This window comes from Solanum stenotomum, chromosome 1 (assembly GCF_019186545.1).
Source record: "Solanum stenotomum isolate F172 chromosome 1, ASM1918654v1, whole genome shotgun sequence".
NCBI lineage: Eukaryota > Viridiplantae > Streptophyta > Magnoliopsida > Solanales > Solanaceae > Solanum > Solanum stenotomum.
Window position 1 is genome coordinate 93,428,491 of NC_064282.1, and position 15,504 is coordinate 93,443,994.

General features: G+C 35.2%; 1 protein-coding gene and 1 long non-coding RNA gene across 3 annotated transcripts in view; one reads left to right on the forward strand and one right to left on the reverse strand.

Moving 5' to 3' along the window:
- The window catches only part of LOC125871115 (uncharacterized), a 367,917-nt gene that overhangs the window by 343,439 nt on the left and 8,974 nt on the right, over window positions 1-15,504 (forward strand). The window lies entirely within an intron of this gene.
- Window positions 51-3,811, reverse strand: LOC125871378 (uncharacterized). Its single transcript, XR_007446994.1, has 4 exons — window positions 3,728-3,811; window positions 2,788-2,885; window positions 618-809; window positions 51-496 (listed from the first exon to the last, which is right to left on the reverse strand). It is a non-coding gene; the product is annotated as an uncharacterized LOC125871378 (long non-coding RNA).

A 15,504-nucleotide genomic window follows, 5' to 3' on the forward strand; every position in this document is an offset into this window, starting at 1 on the left:
CACATTATTTTTTTTTGGAATCATGCATGTTAAAATCCAATTTGAAAATAAAACATAGCAATTCTAGAAGAAGCTTAATTAGGCATAGTCAAAATTAAATTATGAGGGAAAAGTTCTCCATGGAAACCAAGAACTGAAAATCTCTTCCCTTTTGTAAGTTCATCTGTAAAATCAGGAAGAAAAATGATGCCTTACATAAAAGAGAGGACACTTTGGCAAATCCTCCTTACTTACTGAACTCAGATGATTTTCTTGCTACTAAATTTATCAAAAGAGATTACAAAAAAAATACTTTCTAATATGATAGCACCATCTATTAACTACAATTTTCAAGTATTTCTTGTTGAGTAACAATGTCAGACGTAAATATGAGAATAAGAAGTGCGTCTTCTTCTTGCCAGTTCTAAATATTCCAAGTGATTACTTTTGCTTAGTAGGATCAGATCAGATGGTAAGTGCTCAAGCCTCTGTTAGTGTTCTCTCTTTATCAGGTATCCTGAGACATAGATACAATTCTAAACTAATTAATAGAACATAGAAATTTGTAGGCTGTAATTTTTTTTAATAGTAACCTATCTCATTTCAGCCATAAGCACCTTTTCTGTCCATCTTTTTACCTCAAGTCAACAGCTCCAAAATGGCGAGAGAACTCTTCAATGTTAGTAATATCCTCGCAGAGTATTTTCTGCCAACAGCTTGCTCAACATGTCGGACACTTCCTATGCTAATGCAGTGAGGCCCGAGTCCAACTCTCGCAATAATAGATGCTACATCTTGGAAGCATTTGTCAAAGAAGGATTATCATCAACCTAGAGAGAAATCAGTAATCATGTTAGCTTGAAGTCATCTGTACAAAAAATAATCACTGAGAAATATAAAAATGATTCAGGAACGTTGAATTACATCAAGTGACTAATATGCTCTGCCTATTAAATTTATGAGATCTAAGCTATATCTTGTACGCTAAGTTTCAACATTAAGTTACATGACTTAGCACACCAATAAACATAGGGCAAGCATGCTCCTTATAGGAGAACCATATCTAGTAGTGAAGCTTGACGGTCACTATTAAACTTTTCTTAAAATGTAAGCAGGGATGGTTGTTAAGCCTGTATTGAGAATCTTCCGGGTGAAGCAAAAGAAGGGGGAAATTCTTGATGATGTTCAGCGGGAAAGAAGAGAGTTGCCATACCTTTCAAGCTAGCGTAGAGCAGTAGGAGACCAGTCAAATGTTTCATGCAATAGCATGAAATAATTCTTACTAAACTAAAGAAGCAGATGAAGCATCAAATCTTGGATACGAATACATGATATCACAAAGCACATCTTTAAGATGAATTTCATATTACTTTAAGTACTCAAAAGATTCTCATATGAGTTTCTTTCATACAATAGAAGAAAATACCTTTCATATGAATCTCATATTACACCAAATACTCGAGAATTTCAAAAATCAAGTAGGAACAGTTGAACTTATGCAGTAATAAAAAACGAATCTCACATGACCGTTTGAATATCGAACATAACAATCAAACATCTCATTATTGAAGTATAACAGATAAAGATTGTAATTTAACGGGATGAGAAAATTGAAAAGATAGATGTTCAATGTATACTACCTAACCTAAAACTCTATAATTGCTCAACAGTATTTTTTTTATTAGGTTGCGTTAGCTCGTAGGTTGATATTTTTATATATTGCTCAATTCATTGGCATTCAAATCTTTACTTAAAATACAACCTATGATGATTCCCTTCCTCTCCAGGTATTCTCTTCCTTGCGAAAAGCGAGTGTGAAATGCCTTATATAATTTCTTAGCCACATTCTTTTCCTTGACAGAAGATTTGATGGTGTTGTGGTACTAAAGAAAATGAACTATATCAAATGGAGAGTGCAAGATGACTATCCCATGTGAAGATGCATAGAAAAATTGGTAGTAGTAGTAGAGAAAAACAATGAAGTCTCCATAGCGTCAAGGTTGCTAAGTACAATATATATGACCTAGGAAATATTTTTCTACCAACATAAATCAACAATCAAAAGGGTAATATACTTTAACACTCAACAATATATCTGCCGTCTGCTCCGGCAATCAAAGATGTCGAGAAGAGTAACCTATTTCTTTCCTTATACATAAAAAAATGCAGGTTGTTAATACTAACTACGACTCCTATACAAAGAGGACTTACCAATTAAAATTGATCAAATATATATATTCTTAAGAGATTGTACTTCTTCTATCAGCAGTAGTTATAGAATTCTTAGTTACATTTATTGTTCTGTATGGAGAGACGGGGACAACAATAAGAGGGAGGGGAAGAGATAAAGAGAAAGATGAACTGAGAAGTTGGGACAAAGTGTGAAAATATGACACAAATACAATATGTGTTTGCCTTTAGAAGCCTTGCAATTTTTACTAACTGCAATAACCATTCTAAAAATATGAATCAAGAGATAAATTATCATACCAAAGGTTCTTTATTAGACTTTGTAAGAATTAGGAGTTAAGTGCATCTTTAGATATAACCCTTTCTTTTTATCAAAATAACTTAAAAATAGACAACACATTGGGTTACTTGTAAATCCAACAAATTGAGGCGATAAAAAATTCTCAAAATCAGCATAACCATCTTTGTACTCTTTAATGATTGATCACGACCACTGTAAAATGCATGCCTTTGTACCTATATCAATTTATTCTTAAGACCAAAACATGTGTCACAACTACAATAAATACGACAATAAACCAATAGAGCAAGTCAAACTTCATTTCACATCATACTTACCTTACAATTATTCAAAACAACCTGGTCATTTGGTTCAACTTCTGCAGTAAATTTCTTCAAAAAAAATTCCAAATAACACCTTGATACTTCATCACACCCTGCACCCATTGAAAAGAGCATTCAGCATCAATTGAAATATACTCAAAAAAGCTTTTAGAAAAAAATAAGTCAAATTAGCTATAAATTTCATATTTTTCAAGAAAGGAAGTGCGGAAAATGACAAAGAGAGGCAATTTTTCTAACAGAACTACATGCCCCATTGATAGACTTTATAAATACTATTCAATAGAACTAAATATTCTCCTTCTCGAATTCATGAATGATAGATGAGTATTTTGTAAAATAGCATCAGTCAAAAGGCCAAAAAAAACAACCAAATATTAAATAGTTGTTTCAGGCACAACAACAAACACATGGTGTGCATCAAGTCATCAACTAACTCAAAACAATAAGATCTAAAAAGAGTGTAGTTCATACCATTCTAGTTAAGTAATTTGTAATCGAGTCATTAGATGCACGAATGTCATTTATCTTTCTTTCAACACATACATACAGTGGCGGAGACAGAATTTTATTTTTTTTAATAAAAGGGTTCAAAATCTGAGAATTAACATACCTAAAAAATAATTTTAACATACAATAGAAATATTTTCCGTCGAGGGGTTCGGATCCCCCCAAGTATATGCTGCTTCTGCCCTTGCTGATACATATATTACTTACTTTCCCCATACAGCCATACCTACAATCTTAGTGTGAAGAACAGAATAGAACACAAATAGATTGTAGCAATATAATGTTCCAATTTAGGGGGAAATGAAAATAGAGAGAGTATATAATGCATCCACAAATCAAACAGAGCTATAAACTCAGTGAACGTAGAAGAACTAATAGAGACCCAGCGAAGTGAATGTTCATAGGGAAAAAATAGTAGAAAACTCACGTTTGAGAACAAAGAAGGCAGCAAGCACAAGACTTGCAGGCAAACTCCAAGAGCCATGGCGATGATATTAAGGTAAAGTGAATTGGACACCTCTTATAATTGATACATGTGTCTTGAATAGAGTTATGTTTATCCCAAATTTGAAGTACAATTTTCTTTGCACATTGTACGGTTAGTTTGATGCAGTGTTGGTCATTTTAACTGTCATTTATAAATAAGGGTAATAATAATATAAACATAAATTTCTTTTCTAAATTTTTGCTATAGACTATCTATTCTATTGAGCCGTCCCGGCAACCAACCACAATTTTATTGTAGTTGACTATATTTTACACTCACATAAGTAAAGTTTGGATCAAGAAAATATTCTCCAAAAGAAAAGGAATTGATACGATAGTCAGAGGAATACTAATTTCTGTGTAGGACAATAAACAACAAAAATGGAAAGAAATAATTAAGGAAAATAAAAGAGATATATGTTTAACTTAAAGAAATAATTAAGGAAAATAAAAGAGATATATGTTTAACTTACTTTTATCTTTAGTAGGAAAGATTGTACATGCAAATCAAAATAGGAGGTGTGAAAGAAAGGGCCTAGCGAAAAATTTTCCTGGTGTGCTTGCATGGCTAACTTCTCTTATTATATAATAGAGAGTATCAAATTGAAACAAGTGTGTCTTCATCAACGTATCTATTTTAATAAGGACATTTTTGAAAAAACTTTTAAAAATTTATTTCTTTTATTCTACTAAAGAGAAATTTTTCCTTAGTATTTGATGTACTATACATTGCTAATTATATAGACAAAGAAGAGTAACTAATTGTATAATTGTTCCTAATCAAGTAACTATAATTGTATACTTGTCCATACTCTTATTGATTGTTATGTAACAAACTCTTTATCATAACAAGAAAATAGAAATAAATATAAACCAAGAATCTTCTAGACTATCTTGTGCAAAGCATGTGAGGAAGGCCTAAAATTAGTTCAAGTGAGCATATTATGTCCACGTGTATAACACGTGTATTTGGAATACATTTCTCCATTAATTAGGAATACGATCGAGTGTGAGTCAGATAATTAAGTTGTACAATAACTTCATGATCCTAACCTATCGCGAGTTGTAACAACACTAACTCATCGGTAGTGTCACGACCCAACCCACCAGATCATGCGGGAACCTACTCTAACACCTAAGTAGGAGAACCCTTGATTCCCAAACAATTAAAACATGCGGAATATTAAGAAAACTAAGATAAAAGAAGATTCATGTAGATTTTATAAAATAAAGAATTTTAAACAACTCGAGTTAACTTATAAAGCAATTAACTCCCCCAGGGATCTAGTCTAAACAGGTACAAGAGTTTCTTAGATTACACGATATAACATAATAATAAATGATGCAGCTCCCACCACATGGAAGAAAAGATTGAAGTTGTTACCTATGAAACATCACTGACCCTGCAATCAGACTATGCCAAAGGCATATCAAGAGTAGTATCAGTACAACCACACGTACTGGTAGGCATCATCGGTCAACCCGATACCCACCGCATAATATAAGAAATAAACTAGCAAGAAACATGCAACAAGACTGTTCATTCCTCCACCTTTATATCCTTCTACTCTTACCATTCTAAATACTTTACAACATACTAGTACACTTAACTCTAACCCCTTAGTTGCTCCGTTCTTGATCATAGTTTAGCCATTTTATCCCTTAGAGGGGTTTCCGGATGTAACCACTACCAACTCGGCCAATCACTCACGTCATACCCTTACTCCTTACACATCACCACTCAACCTTTACCTCCATAGTACGTTCTATCAAGGCTTGTTAATTGTTTCAATACAAATCCCCTTCCAGGGTAATACTTATCTATTTAACAATTACGACCTAACGCCACCCCAATTCTAAACTTTACGAACACAGACCACCTCTCCAAAGTAAACCATAGTAAATAATTAGACCCTCGGTCTCCGCTTACCATACCACATCCCAATTTGGACATGACCATTCACCGTTCCTTTATTAACAAGACATATATATATATATATATAACGATTAAAAACAACATGGTACACACACATATGCATGACGCATAATTCAGTTATCACTTCAGGAGCATTGTACAATTCCACATCCTCAATAACAAATAGATACAACAGTACAATGGTCCTCTCATGGAACCCACACCCAAACTGTTAGTGTATCGGAACGTGACATCTGATCCAATTAGTGTGTCGAAACGTGACACTCGATCTAATGTATGTGTCGGAATGTGACACCCGATTCAGTGTACGTGTCAGAACGTGACACCCAGTCCAATCAACACAACCACAATCACATTCACACTCATAATGTACATACTCATAATCATACAATCAAGTGTTGATTCATGGCACACAATTGTTCATTCATATTCATTTCATTAGGTTTGATCAATAGTGCCTCATTCACATACATGCATACATTACAATGAAGCAATTACCAATATATATTACGCAAACATGAAATCAAACCATCACATACCCCTAGTTCACAGGACGGGGATTCCCCTACAGTACACATCATATGTAACAACTAGGAATTAGGTACAACTATCCATTTTTCGGTGCACGAAGGCATATGCATGAATTCTACCGTCAATTATCAATATACTACGCAATGAACACGGATTTAAGACTACTCAATTACATAAACATAGCCTACCTGGGCGTCAAGCAGTTGCAGAGGGATTGTAACTCCAATCCTGGCTTCCCGACAACTAGACGGTAGATTTTGATCGGAAATCCGCAAGTTATTGACATCCTTACGCTAGAAATCTCTTTATCCTTCAGTCCCAAGCCTAGAGTAGCCTTTTGAGGGTTTCTGGGGTGATCCTCGCCTCTTTTTGGTATTTTAGGAAAAAGAAGAAAATAAGACTTCATGTTATTTAAATTTTATCCCGCACATCCCGCGCTGGCGCGCACTATCCCGCATGTGATAAGAGCACATGGTAGCACGGAAGATTAGCTCACCCTTGGATTCAAAGTCACGCATCTCTCAACTGAGGTCTCGAAGCAACCGCTTGAATATGCCTTATACTCCACAAAGAAAGAGCAAGTGTAGTATCAGTACACAAACACCGTGTACTGGTAGGATCATACGGTCAATTCCAAAATATGAATATAAACAAGTAACTACAGTATAGTAATATAGTCAACACATAAATATCAATAGTCACAACTTTATGCAAATTACCAATCACAATCTGTACATTAACCAATGCATGAAACATGTCCTACATGATCACAAATGCACATACTCAATCCTTTCATGGGATCCACACACAAACTGTTCATATATTGGTGAGGTACCCAAGTCAACTGGTTTTAGTATTCATATCAGGTGTGGTATCTGAGCCAAAATCGTTAGAATATCTATATCGGTGTGGTACCCGAGTCAACCATCAGTCACAAACATCATACACAATCACAACCTTAATGAACAACTAATTTGAAACCACAAGTAAATAGGCAAGTTCATTGCATGAGATTATCACATTAAGTCATTTCACACTCCCTTCTAGTGTTCATCATGTGCATTGCACAATAATACTACAAAGCAATTAACATGCATACTTTGGAGAACAACAAATCATCACCTACCTCGAATTAAGCCTTAGAAACTCTAAAGAACCTAAGCTTTATCTTTTTTGAAGTGTCTTGGCATGTTCTTGGTCTAAACAATAATAAAAATACAACAATCAATCAATAATGGTCTAACAATACCCGGATTATAACTATATCCTAAATTACAGGCCAATTTATGATCATTCTACCTAACAAGGGTTCTTTCCACCATTTAAAATCCTCCCACAAGAGTAACCCTCTAGATTCTAAGGCTTTAAAAATAATGTACACGTTAATGGAGTAATTCACATACTTTTACCGAAGAGATTGGTGGAAAACTGTAAAAGAATGCCCTAAATCATCTTTCCTTTTTTCAAGAATGGAATGCAAAAAATAAAAGGATTTTGGAAATTTTTCTGCATTAAATCCTAACTTACCCTGCTATAGTGGTGTGGCCCGCTATAGCGGCATCGCCATAACGGTTCAACTCATTATAGCGCCTGCAAAGTCTCCCCGCTATAGTGTCGTGACACCTGCTATAGTGGCTTGCACGTAATCAAAGACTTATAAATCTTACCAAAAGCCCATGTTTACATACATTTAACCCTTGATGTTTCATACTAATTCCTTCACGCCAAGTTCGATACCGGGAGTTTTACTCCAAGAATTTAATTCTGAAAGGTCCTATGGATTCCTTAATGTCTTAGCTACTAGAAAATATAAACCAAGATTAGACATATCACCAAACCCATTCCTGAATTGCCCTAGACTTTACCTCACTCAGATTTCATCTAAGACTGACCTAATCTAAAATTTTCAAGTCTCTACCCAAAAGGTTTATTAACCCAATTCATTCACCATTGGTCTACTCATAATGATCAAAATGAGTCATTATAATAGATACTAATTTATCCATCGCTCGTCCCCGAGTGATCAACAAGAAAAACTGGGCTAAGTTTAAAAAGTGTAGTACCTAGATGCTTAAGAAAATAAGGATACTTGTCTCGCATATCCCTCTCGGTTTTTCAAGTAGCCTCCTCAATCGGATGATACTTTCATTGAACATTTACTGATTTGATTTGTTTCATTCTTAACTTCCAAACATCCCGATCAAGAATCACAATCGGTTCCTCTTCATAATGTAAATCTTTATCTACTACTATTGAGTCTCACTTGATGATAAAATCTCCATCCTTATGGTACTTCTTCAGCATAGACATATGAAAAATTGGATGAACTACAGACAAGTTAGGTGGCAATGCTAACTTGTATGTCACTAGCACCACATTGTCCAGAATCTCGAATAGACTAATATAACGAGGGCTAAGCTTATCTTTTTTACGAAACCTCATGCCTCGTTTCAGAGGTTACACCTTCAATAAAATCTAATCACCAACCTTGAAAATTCATGTCCCTTTCCTTATGATCTACATATTTTTTCTGTGTACTCTGGGTTGCAAATAGCTTAGCTTGAATACTCTTCACCCTTCCTAGAACTTCCTTCACTAAATCAACACTTAAATATTTCACATCACCAGCCTCAAGACACCCTATGGGCGATTTGCATTCCCTCTCATAGAGTGCCTCAAATAGTGCCATATCAATGTTGGAGCAATAATTGTATTGTAAGAGAACACACATAAGGGTTAGAACTAACCCCAAAGGCCTCCAAAATTAGTTACACATGCTCTCAACATGTCCTTCAATACTTGAATCGTCCTTCCAGTTGACCATTGGTGCATGGATGAAAGATTGTGTTGAAGGTGAGTTGAGTGCCAACGCCTCGTTCAACTTACCCTAAAACTAATAAGTGAATTGAGTATCACAATTTAAAATGATAGAAAAATACACCTCATGCAACCTTACTATTTTCTTGACATAAATCCTAACCAACTATTGAGAGTTATAATCCACTCTGACTGAAATAAAGTTGGTTCATTTAGTCAACCTGTCCACAATTACCCAAATTGAGTCATACTTCCCCAAGGTATAAGTAAGTCCCACCACGAAATCCATGGTTGTTCTCTCCCACTTCTAAGATAGGCATTCTCTGAAGTAAACTTACAATTGTTTGATGTTCATAATTTATTTGCTGACAATTCTAACATTTGAATAGATACTCATCAATATCTTTCTTCATTTCTGGTCACCAATAAAGTTGTCTCAAATTTTGATACATCTTGGTCACACCCAAATATCTGGATGGTACTAAATGGTCACATCATAGTCCTTACAACTCCATTCACCTTTTTTTTTTTTCAGATTTAGATCTTTCTGAGTGAACAGATATTGAAAGTTGCGATGATCAGTGAACATCTCACACTTGTCTCCATAAAGTTAATGTTGTCAACAGTGTCAACTCTAAATCATGGGTGGAATAGTTCCTCTTATGAACCTTCAACAACCTTGAAGCATAGGCTATGGCATTCATGTCCTGCATCAACACAACACTCAAACTCGAATGTGAAGCATCACAATAAACAATGAAGTCCTTACCTTTCACCGACAATGTCAGGATGGGAGCAGTGGTCAAGAGGGTTTTTAGCCTTTGGAAGTTTTCTTCACACAGGTCAGACCACTCAAAGGATACCTCCTTCTAGGTTCAGGGAATTGCCTTCAAATATCATTTTGTTTCATTTAGGACTAAAATATCACTCAAGTATCACTATTTTCCTCCAAATATACTTAATATTTCGAAAGTCTCATTTTCTCATAATTGACATGCCATATCATTAAAGCGTCAATTATTTTAATAAAAAATTTATTTAATTCATCAAACTCATTTAACTAAATATTATGACCAAAGAATTCTAAAAATAATAATAATGAGCAGGACAGGAATATTTTTAAAAATAGATATTTGCATTTCTTCTACATTGCGAAATACATAGATTATTCATCTTTGTGTTAAAGCATTTATACCTAGATTGCCCAAGTTAATTTTATATTTAAATAGGTGGATTCATATTATTATTATTTTCAAATATATATATATATATATATATATATATATATATATATATATGTATATATATAATGTTGACACCTAATTTTGACCTTCCTTAATAAGAATTAACTTTCAAGCTTCTTAATTTTTAATGATTTGAAATAATTAGTTTTACAAAAATTCAAAAATAAATAAATATATATTTTGTTTTTTTTAGTTTCGAAGCAATTTTAGTCATTTTTATAATTTTAAAACAATATATATATTTTTTATATAAATTTTGTATGTACTTATTACATTTCTTACGAACATTCAAAAAAAATCATTTCAAAAAGATTTTTCTTTCTTTTTAAGTGTTTGGATAAATTAGCTCACTTACTATTAGTTTATATTCCCAAATCAATTATTTCACAAGTAAGTTAGTTATTGTTGTTTCGTTACGATTAGGAAGCTTGTAAATTAATTATATTAATTCATTTCATTTAATTATTAGCCAAATTTGTCCCAATTAACTAAGTTTGGCCATATTTGTAATTTAAATTGGCTAATTTTGCAACTCATTTGGCCATGTCCTAAATTACAAATCAAATTCCTTCCTGGACAGTTATTTCAACCCTTTCAAGCAAACTTTGGACCTTAATTTCAGTAAAATAACCAACTCACATCCATACAAATATTTTCGAGCAGCCCAATCCTCACTCTTTTATTCCTAGGCCCAAATTTCCTCTAATCCAATTGTTCCAGCCATTTCGAGCCCAAATCCAATAACCCTGACCCGATACCCCACCTTGTCTTTCTTCCTTTTCAACGAGACCCAGAACAACGTTATTCCCAAAAACGACAACAGCATTCTAACCAGACGAAAAGCATCAGTACGCTGTGAACTTTTGTTTTCTTCTCCAACGTCCTTTTCCACTTTGTACAATCGCAGCAGTAACAAACAACGTGCCCCGTCCTTGTGGCCTTGAGATTGAGCAGCGTGGCACCGCAGGGACATTGGAGTCGATCCACCCTTTCCTCTTTCGAAATTGGGCGAAATTTTCAGAAAAGGTTGTCTTCCTTAAATGGTGAAAGAATTTTTTGATTTTGAAATTCGAAATGGTCCCTTTTTCTTACCCGAAAATTAGCCCTTTCCCTCCAAAAAAAATCGAGCCCTAGCTCCTTTCTATAAATTCTTTTACTGTTTCAGTATTTGGGGGGGTCAGATTTTTCCTTGAACAAAAAATACCTAAACAGCTAGAGAAAAAATATTCGAAATACACACTAAATAGATTAAGAGAGCAGAGAAGATATTCGATCATAATCTAAAGTTCTCTATTCTAATTCGTTGTCAGTTCTTTCTCAAAGCTCAGTTGGGGTTGAGATTTCGCTCGAGTCCACTATTTGTTTTCCTTGTTCGTGTCCCGCATTTGCGTGAAAGTCGCTACTCACTATCTCGTCTAGTCCTTGTTCGCTGCCCTTGAAAAGGTGAAATGTTTTCTCCTTTATGATGCATTTGTCTCTTTCCGTCTTCCAGATTGTGTGTTGAATACTTAATGTTGGCTGTAAGTTCTGTTTTAAGTGCATTCTGCCCTTTGGATTACTATAATTTTCTGTCGTTTTTCTTTCCTTCCGATCATAATAGCGAATGGGGTCAATTGTTAGTGAAGTCTTTGCTTAGCATGTTATGGTATTGGTTGATTCGTTGATCCGTTGTTTTACTTGTATAGTAATTTGATTGGTTTTACTCTTAATGTTTAGCATTTTGGTTAAGATCTGGACGACATGAGTTGTGTCACTTGTTTTCCTCACTGTTTGTTTTTCACTTTGAGTTAATACAATATGAAGGCAGTTGCCATTTTGATGACATATCTTTGGTTTCATATGGTTTGATTGTTGTCCATGTTTGGTTTGATTTAACTCGTGATACCATGTTCATATATCATTACTATCGTAACGCGTCCACATAGCTAAGCTCATTTTTTATCTTTTTGAAAGTCATCCTTCCATTTGTTATAATCTGAAACTTTTGTTTTGAGCAAAACATTTTTTTTATCGTTTGGCTTACTCATTTATTTGGATTTACTGCTCAACAAAGTCAGCCTCTGAGATTTTTGCGTCCGTTTTCATTTATTTGTGCCCATAGGCATGTTTAGTGGGGTTAAAGAAGTTTACTGTTATGAATGGGCCTAGACCAGTATTGGCAAAGCGGCCCAACACCGAATTAAGTGGCTATTGTGGATCCGGGTTGATAAATAGAGTCTTTTGAGAGCCAAAAGAGGTTTATGCAAATTATGATTATGCTTAGGCAAAGAGTGTGCTTCTCATCCCTAATTCTCTCTTAGTTCCCTCATCCCTTCTTCTTTATAGTTACTGTTATTGTTCGAGTTCTTCATATTGTAATTGCACATTTTCGTATGAATCAAAGCTTGTTAGTTTGTTCTCTATTGTTGGATTGTTGAGTTTGAGAAAATCACTACAACCATTTTAGTGTTTGTTACATTGGTGCTTTCATCGATCGTACTCCAATGGTTATGGTGTTGCTAGATCGATTTAGTGGGGGTAATCCAGAAGGGTGGATTTTTCGAGCGGAACGATATTTTACCTACCTTGGCTTCTCCCAGAAGGACTGTCTACCTCTTCCTTCGTTTTACTTTGATGGTGAAGCTCTTATTTGGTTCAATGGGTTGTTTCACAACAAACAATTCTATGATTGGAACCATTTCAAGGTGAAATTGCTTTTGCAATTTCGACAGTGGAGTTTCACAAGATCAACAGAGGGTGTGGCTGGTTTTGACTCCATTAGCGTAGCAACTATAGCTCTGCCGAAAATTCTTCATGCTGCAATTGAATCTGATTTAGCCAATGGAAAACAAGAGGAGGCCACAGAATCGAAATATGCTTCTGATTTGGATGGTGAAAACTTACGACCTGCGGATAATTCTAAGGTCCCTCCAGAGATCTTTGTCGCTTCCATCGGTAATGTTTTGCACCCCACTGATTTTACTTCCTCGATTGTGTTAATTGGTAGCAATTTTGATGGGGATACACCACTTGAAATTAAAATTGATAAGGAGGACTATTCTAAAAGCTTTGCCTGTAAGGTGTTTGCTGAAATACCCTATAGAGAAATTGACATGGACTTTAAACATTCAATACCAAACGCCACCCAAGTGTTCGAGGAAAATTCTGATAATTGTTGCTCTAAGGTACTTGCTGAAATCGATTATTCATTTGTTATTGCCTTATGGCTTCGCACAATTCCCTGTTGGCATGATTCTCTTGAAGAATATTATGTGGGTACCTAAAACAGATCAACATTATGCGTTGACCTTCGCTTACGCAAATGCAATTGGGTTGATACTGGGCAGAAGTGCATTTTTTTAGGATTCCTTTTGTCTGATATATGTGCTTACAAAAACTTCAACGTTCTGGATTTTTGTCTTGAAGGTGTCACTTGGTTGGCTCCGATAATGAGGCAACAGACAGGTTCTTTAGAAGCTTTGCCACACTCTACATCTCTTGTTCTTGATAACTTTTTCTCGGAGAATGCGATTTTCATTCTAACAAGCGACATGTATTATGTTGAAGTACTTCTTAACGCTGAACATGGAACACCTACCAGTAGATGTAATCAACTTAATTTGAGTCAATTTCTCTTTGATCCTGGTGCTAAATGTGTTACTATATCTATTCGTTTACCTGCCACAGATCTTTTTGTATGGGATCCAAGAATAAATTTCACGTTCATTGATCTAACGGGTTACATAGTTAACGTGGATGCACTACAAATGCAGGGCTGTTCTGGCAGGTATTGCTTAAATTGCTTATTCGAACTCTATGACTAGAGTGTGGGATCCTGAACAACTAGGATGTGTAAATTCCAACCGGTTCAAGGTGTTCTCTATTGTCGATAAATGCAATGCATTCACATGTCCTTTAATTGAATATTCACTAGTCTTCGCTGAATATTATGTGGTAAAACATGACATTTTGGTCGCCAACTTCCAGCAAACATCAGTGTTGCATCTACGTTGTATCACTGCTCTCGTTAGCATGGTACATGTGTGGGAGATAAAAGTGTCAAGGAGATTATACAAGGTGAAGGTTGTGTACTCTGCGTGTTACACACTTTATGGGGTCATAGAGATAGCAGAGTCGGTTGCGTGTCATCAATTACATCATGGCTTGGGTAATGCATTAGTTTTTGTTATCCTTTTGAACAAATGTGTGGTTGCAAGGCAAGTTATAACTGAACTCAATTTGATAAGGCAGAAGAGTTTTTTTTGTGAATCAGATAGATCATGGTTGTAATCAGTTCTAGTGGAGAGATTTGGCGGAAGGAGAGCTTTGACAACTATTGCTCAGTACTTTGAGGTGAACAATTGTAGCATTGATCAGTCTGAGCATGGTATGAAGTACTATTTTTATGATATTTTGAGTGCTTTTGGACCTCTTTTTTTTTTATCCTATCAGTAGCCTTGGTGAAATTCTCAGCATTCCATTATTTGGCAGTACTGCCTACAGTTTGGTCAATCATGGAAATATTTCATTTGGTAAAAAATAGACTGATGGTAAGGAAGAATGGAATGAGATCAAAGACATTGCAGCTTCTATTTGGCATCTGTGTAAGTTGCTGCTACTAAATATGACAAAGTTATCTTATGTGGCTGCCAATAGTGCTTCGACAAGTTTGGATGATATCATTAGGTGCATTGCTCTTTTGAAAACATCTCACAGTAGTATACGTATTTGCCATGTTTATCCGCAGCTAAGCAATAATGAGACCACCATGTCTATATTACTCCAGGCTGCCAATGAATTTGCTTCGTTGTTGCTTACCAATCTGACTATACGAGGAGATGCTCATGCCTACTCGAACCTTGAGGACAAGGTTCTTACTGGGGTTGGGAGTATTGTTATGAATGGGCCTAGACCAGTATTGGCAAAGTGGCCCAACACCGAATTAAGTGGCTATTGTGGATCCGGGTTGATAAATAGAGTCTTTTGAGAGCCAAAAGAGGTTTATGCAAATTATGATTATGCTTAGGCAAAGAGTGTGCTTCTCATCCCTAATTCTCTCTTAGTTCCCTCATCCCTTCTTCTTTATAGTTACTGTTATTGTTCGAGTTCTTCATATTGTAATTGCACATTTTCGTATGAATCAAAGCTTGTTAGTTTGTTCTCTATTGTTGGATTGTTGAGTTTGAGAAAATCACTACAACCATTTTAGTG